Source organism: Nelumbo lutea, chromosome 2 (genome assembly GCF_056320005.1).
Source record: "Nelumbo lutea isolate HS-2025 chromosome 2, American lotus-T2T, whole genome shotgun sequence".
Lineage (NCBI taxonomy): Eukaryota > Viridiplantae > Streptophyta > Magnoliopsida > Proteales > Nelumbonaceae > Nelumbo > Nelumbo lutea.
Genome location: NC_142685.1, coordinates 112,178,016 through 112,184,886, shown reverse-complemented (window position 1 = coordinate 112,184,886; position 6,871 = coordinate 112,178,016). Strand labels below are relative to the sequence as shown.

The following is a 6,871-nucleotide window of genomic DNA, read 5'->3' as shown; positions in this document are numbered from 1 at the left end:
AAACTGTTGTAATTATTAAAAGTACTATATTAATTAAAAATACTATTCATTAATAAATTCAGTATTTCAATAAATATTTTTAATTAATTAATAATACTGTATTAATTAAAAGCATAGTTAATATTGTAATTATTTAATTATTAATAATTAGTAAATATTGTAATTGTTAATATTGTTTTTTAATAAATTATAACTTACATTATATTAATTAATGAATACATTATTTAATAATGTTTTTAAAATAAATACGGATAATTATTAAAAATACTATAATTTTTCAAATTACTGTTAATTAATAAATACATTATTTTTAATAAATACGGTTAATACTATTATTTAATAAAAAGACTGTTAATTATTATAAATATTGTAATTATTAATATTATAAAATTTAAAACATAGTAATTATTATTAGTACTCCCTTTAGTACTCCCTCCCTCCCTCCCATCTCTCTTCCCTCTCTCTCTCTCTCTCTCTTAAATGTCTTTTTTAAATGTAAGTGTAATAATAACATATATGAAGTCTTACAAAATCCAAAAGTCTCTATAATAATGTACAGTTTTATTGATATGATCAAAGTAAATGATTATTTTTTATATTTTAAAATAAAAAAAAATAAAAAAATACAAAAAAGATAAATAACTTCAAGGAAAAAATGCTGACATGGACCGTCAAATTTTATTATACATACACTGTTTTGAAGATAAAAGTAATAAAACATTAATTTGCATTAGCCATTATCAAACAACTCATAAACGGTAATTGAAAAGTAAAAAAAAAAAATCATAAAAAAAGAGAGATTAATGTAAAAAATTGGAGAAAATAGATATAGATTAAAAAGGAATCCTTCCCTTCCCTCTGCCCTACGATCCTCCCCCTCGTACCCAACTTCAATCCGAACCGTAAAAATCAAGCAATTACTTTTTCTACAGTTTCCCAAGAGTCTAAACTCAAAGAAGTTTCCGGAATTATTCTCTCTACAACAGTTACTCCTCCATGAATAAGTATTCATAGTTACTCACTCGAGGTCGAGAGTAAGCAACAGTTGATAGAACATAGAGTGTCTGTGTTTCACAGAGATAGAGATGGAGACGATCGAAGGAGTAATGCAGTCGATTAAAAGCAGATTTTTGAACAGAATCGATCGCAGGGAGCTGAAGGAGGGTGATCACATATTCTGCTGGAGGCCCCCACTTTACATTTACACCCACCACGGTCCGTCTTATTTGAATTCCATCCTTTTATCTCTCTGTTTATGGTTCTCTTGATTCTTGATTGATGATGTGCATCTGCTTTCCAACCAACGTTTTAGGGATATGTTGGAACGGGTGGCCATAGGCCCTCGATTTGGAATCCTCAACGTGTAGGAGAATCCATTGGCCATGTGAAAAGCCACACGTTGATGGAGTAGCTTAATGATATCATCTCTGTGAACACAATACAACACACCAATTATAAATTTTGTTATATGTTATTATTTATTTTCTAGTAAAATAAATAAATCTGTTTTCTGTAAACTGTTTTTGACTTGTTCACAGGGTGGTTATTGGGTCTAAGTTGGATCCATTTCAGCTTTTGACTAAGTCAGCAAGAGGATGTTTGGCTTAGAATGGGCTGAGTGATCATGTGGTTTAAAACCATGATCATTGAGACACTTGTCTCAATTCGAAGGGGAAGAACAAGATAAGTGTTGGTGAGTAAATCTTTTGCAACGGCTCTTATCTCCTTTTTCATAGGAGAGACGTTGTGGCAATCGCCTATAAAAGGGAATGTGCAGAAGTCACAAATCCCTCCCCAACAAAATTATTCACTTTATTGGAAGGCTATCAAAACCTCCAACAAGGTTCTGCCCAATTCGGATTGTATCATCAGCTTTGTGAAGTCCAAGGTTGTGTTCAAGTGTTGTGGAATCCATCAAGTTCAAGTGGAGTTACTCTTTATTTGCAGCTTTATTTTGTCCCTATTCTGTTATAGTTTACCAGGATATACATCGGTTACGAACAAGTTATTCACTTCTCACCACCACCACTACCAGCAGGAGCAGGAGGAAGTTTCTCGTATTTCTCCGGCTCCTTCAGCGACGCCTCCAGTGTTGCTCGAATTCCATGCACAAAATGTGACAGCCACAGTCGTGAGGGAGTCACCCAGTGTTGCCTCGATTGCTTTCTTTCCGGCGGTGAACTTTGCCGCTTACAATACGTCTCACGACTCTTCTTCTTCTCCAGAGTTCGAGCAGGAACATGTAGCCTTCCCAAATCCAGCCCTCCTGCCGTGATTCTTCACCGCGCCAAATACCTCCTGGAGTGTAACGGCTTCGGAAGGTACCATTTCCTTCGTTACAACTGCGAGCACTTCGCGCCCTCTACTGCTCGACGGGTCGCATCTCGCAGAAGCCCCATGAGGTCGGACAGGTCGGGGCTTTGAAGGGCTTCCTCGAGCGGAAAGCTCAAGGTCTTTTACGGAATTCTGCGGATCCTCTTGGGTTTCCAGAGCGGACTGGCGGAGTCTCTCCTCGCCTTTCTGCAGAGCGTCTTCGGCAGCAAAATGGAGGAGAAAGTCATGGAGCTTGCTCGGGGATTATTTGGCGAGAGTGGACTGGCAGATGCCGTCGGCGAGGAGCTTCTCGAGTTCTGTAGCGTGAAGATGCGCATCTCTCCTGCTGCCGCCGTTGCTTCTGTTCTGCTTACAAGCATTAACATCTACGCCCAGCTTTTTGTACTGTATTCTTTCTACAGCGTCGCTCGCTACCAATCTGATATCGGAATACGTAGTGACGTTCGTTCGGTTGACGTCGAAAGACTTGTTGCTGAGTTGAACGTGATCGAGCCAGAATCAGTTGCTGAGTCCAGTGCGGCGGGGTCAGGGTGCTGAGATGGAGGTGGGTGAACGAGAACCAGTGTTGCTGCGTCGAAGGAAGCTGGGCCTGAGCTGGTTGCTGACCAAAGGTGGTTGAGACAGAAATTGTTGAGCGTTGAAGGTGTTCGATCCGTATCCTGGTTGCGAGGCAACCAAGGATTCTGTTCTGGTGAAAAAAATAGAACTTACATAAAAATTTGAAAAAACAGAAATTGCAACTTTCATTTTATTCTTTCTATACATGTGAAAAAAATAGTATTACTGTGAAAATTATAATAGTTCTGGGGTGTATTCCTGAATTGCCCTTGGGAGCTTGGATTCAAATGGGATTTTATATCCATTGTAAACTTGAACAAGTTTCTTTTCTTTTCTATTGCATTGATAGCCAAAGCTAACTTTGAATTCACCCTCTGGCCTAATAATGGAGATTTCATATCCATTGTAAACTTGAACAAGTTTCTTTTCTTTTCTATTGCATTGATACCCAAAGCTAACTTCGAGTTCTCCCACTGGCCTAATAATGGATTTCCCTGACATGATTTATTGGCTGAAAGAAAATTGCCCTGTAAAATGAATCCTCACTATTAGTCATACATGGCTTCAAATTAAAATGCACAATTAGAAACTTCAAATAAAAGAGGTAAAAAACAGGCTTGCAGACTTGTCTGATATCGTAGTCATAGTCCAAAAGAACCATAAACAATATGTACCTTTTCTAAAGAATTTACAATCCAACAAACAAAATTGATTTTGAATCAAAACATGGAGAGCAACATGTTTTGAATCCTCAAAGAATTTAAACTAAGCTAATTAACTTTAGTAACTATGGGTTAGCTCTGATACTAACTATTAACAGTTATTGAAATTTCTCACGACCCAAAAGTGTTGATATTAGCCCCGGGACACAAATATGTATATTGATTTTTTTTCCTTTTGATAGGAAATGATACAAATATGCAAATTGCTTAAGAAAAGCAATTACCTTTTGCCATGAGTTCACTGTATGAAGATCCAACCCCTCCGTTTTCTAAAAAGCAATAGTCTTGATCTTCTATCCTTTCCCAACCAATGCAAATGGATTACTTACATATTTGTTTGATTGACCAGGATGGGAATCAAAACTCAATATCCAAGCTATGAGAAGTTTCTAACCCATCATAGAGACAAATATAAGGCTATATCTAGCTCTACTAAGTTAATCAACTTAAGACTGTTAAGAAAGCTGTAACAAATACAGAGTTCCTATTATTTCAACCTCCAAACATCTTTATAACAGATTGTGGAGCAAGATTAAATTCATCCAATAGAACCCAACTTCCATTCTTCAGAATCTGTAGAGCGATTAACCAAAAAGGATATCCAGAGTGAAGTTCCATAAAAAGATAAAGCTGCTAATGCCAAACAAGTAAGACACTTCAGCCTTGTTGATTGTGTGCAATTTAAATGCTCCTAATTAGAGGGAAGTTCGGTCGTCGGTTGCTTAGTTGCCTGGTCAAACTGCAAAGAAACAGAGCTCAGAGGATTTGGGGTGGCTTACTCAATGTGGGCACTCGATGCTTAAGTTAGTACTTTTAGTGTGCGAGCTGAAAGTCTGATAGCAAGTAGGCTAGTGAACAATAAATCATGCATACATTGTAACGTTGGGGTTGATGCCCTTAAATAGGTGAGTTGCTATAGGTCTCACGAAACACCCCCGAGATCTTTGGCCCGCACTGTTAGGAGTCCGTTCCGCACCAGGAGGAGGACTTCGTACTTGTCGATAAGGCTTATCGAGTCCGTCCGATCCGAGCGAGATAAGGATATGACCCACAGTTGTGCGGTGTGATCCCGAAGAGCTTAGAGACAACTGGCCCGCTTCTAGAAAATGGCTACGTGTCACATTGACAGGTCGGGTTGTCACGAGCTGCTCAAACCTCGGTCCTAGCCGAGGTGCCCGAGGTACCCGTAGTGACTTGACCTGCTGAAGTAACAGGAAGTGATGAGTCAACATTCAATCAACAGGTCGCTTCCACGTGTCCGTATATGAGTAGGTCAGGCCAAATCACCCCTCACCACTTGTAATAATGAATTAACTAGAACGACACCTATTATAACATCAGTATAAATAGCCTTGTAATAATGAATTACCTAAAACAAAAGGTTTCTCTTACCATTATTTATGGTATCAGTGTAAAATTCAAAATTTTGAACATCAGAAGTGGGAAAAAATGTTAATAGTCAACAAGAGTACATGACACCTATTATAACAACATCAGGTTCTTTTTTGTTTAACCATCTAACAAATTAACTTAAAAAAAAAAAAAAAAAGAATCTTAGAGGCACCCTTTTTAAAACTTTGTTTAATTAACTTTAACCATCTAACAAGTTATCTTTAACAAACTCAGCTGGTTTAGATCACTTAGACAGTAATCATGGACATTCTAGGAATAGCATGTCAGTTAAACATATTCCAACCATTTGATGACATCATCCTATGACAGTAATCATGGACAAACTTCTGCACATTTGTCCTCTCATAGGATGATGTCCCACTTATCCACAAAACCAAGAAAAAAAATCTCCGAAAACAGAGAAGCTTTGAATGGATTTTATGCTGCAGTTAAAAGGTGGTTTGATTAAATGGTTTCAGTTGAGTCCTTATAATTCTTTTACACCATGTCTTTAATATAAACAAGTATGCACAAATTTTTCTTTCATCATTTAAGTGAGGATAATATGAAAAGTTTACAATCATATAATCAATCATCTACAAGCATAGAAAATGCAATTAACAAAACCAATTGATTGTTAGGTCCCATCCATTGCATTTATAACATATTTTTCTATATGTAGACTGTTGCGTAAGTCTATCACATAGGTACTTCTGTTGTACCTCTTCCCAAGAACCGCCTTGTGCAGCTGGACTAGAATCCACAGAATATAAAGTTGCCACAAGTAGGTTATGGTTAAGGATATTATTCCCCAATTCTTGCAATGCAACAAAAAACATGCAATAACATGCTCAAAAAGTTAAATGTGCTATGATGTCATGTATCTCAAATTATAAACATCAACTTCAAAACCATTTTCTAAATCCTAACAATAAGGAACCCAAAAATGTTGTAGAGTAGCAGACAAGGCTAAAGATACAGAGAAAGAGATAGAAAGAGAGTTTGAGTACTTGAAGTACCTCAGATGGAAGCCTGAATCGTCGTATTGATCTCTACTAAACCCTAGAGTTCGTTATTCCCTCTTCGTTCTCTAGTAGCTTGAATCGCTGCAAAGAGAGTTACAGTACCTGAGGTGGCAGCATGAATCACCATAATGATCTCTGCTAAACCCTAGAGTTTATTCTTCCCTCTTTGTTCTCCGGCAACCTGAACTGCCGTATTCATCCCTGCTAAACCCTAGAGTTCGTTCTTCCCTCTTCATTCTCTGGCAGCCTGACTCGTCATATTCATCTCTTCTAAACCCTAAAGTTCATTCTTCCCTCTTCGTTCTCTGGTAGCCTGAATCGCCTATCGATCTTTGCTAAAACCTAGAGTTCCTTCTTCCCTCTTTGTTCTCTGGCAGCCTAAACTATTGTATTGATCGAGTGATCTCTGCTAAACCCTAGAGTTCATTCCTTCCTCTTCTGGTTCTCCACTTCTCTGTATTGAGTATTGACTGATCTCTACTCCTTGATGGGTTCGATGATTAACCATTACCCAACCCACCCAATCTGTTAACGCCCATGCTCATTGGATTAACCGACCCAAAACTAAATAAATGGGTTCGACCAGTTAATAATTGGGTGGGTTTCATTTAGACAAGTCAATAGAGTCAATGTATTGTGTGGAGTTTGGATCTCCTGCCAAGTGCCAACAAATGCCTACCAAACATAATCAAACACCACACATCTCATACATAGTGGATAAAAAAAAAAAAGCAAGAGAACCCGACATCTTTGCGTGTGGGCCAAACTTTTTGTTCTATCTATAGTCTATGCTCTATGGGCTTTGATAGAATCGTGGAAGGTTACCCACAAAGAAATATT

The 6,871-nt window shown here is 37.7% G+C and overlaps 1 long non-coding RNA gene across 1 annotated transcript; it reads right to left on the bottom strand.

The window, feature by feature from the left end:
* Positions 1-1,919: 1,919 nt before the first annotated feature.
* Positions 1,920-6,574, bottom strand: LOC148872843 (uncharacterized). The gene is made up of 4 exons (XR_016108151.1): positions 6,026-6,574; positions 3,839-4,816; positions 3,119-3,419; positions 1,920-3,022 (listed from the first exon to the last, which is right to left on the bottom strand). It is a non-coding gene; the product is annotated as an uncharacterized LOC148872843 (long non-coding RNA).
* Positions 6,575-6,871: the final 297 nt, after the last annotated feature.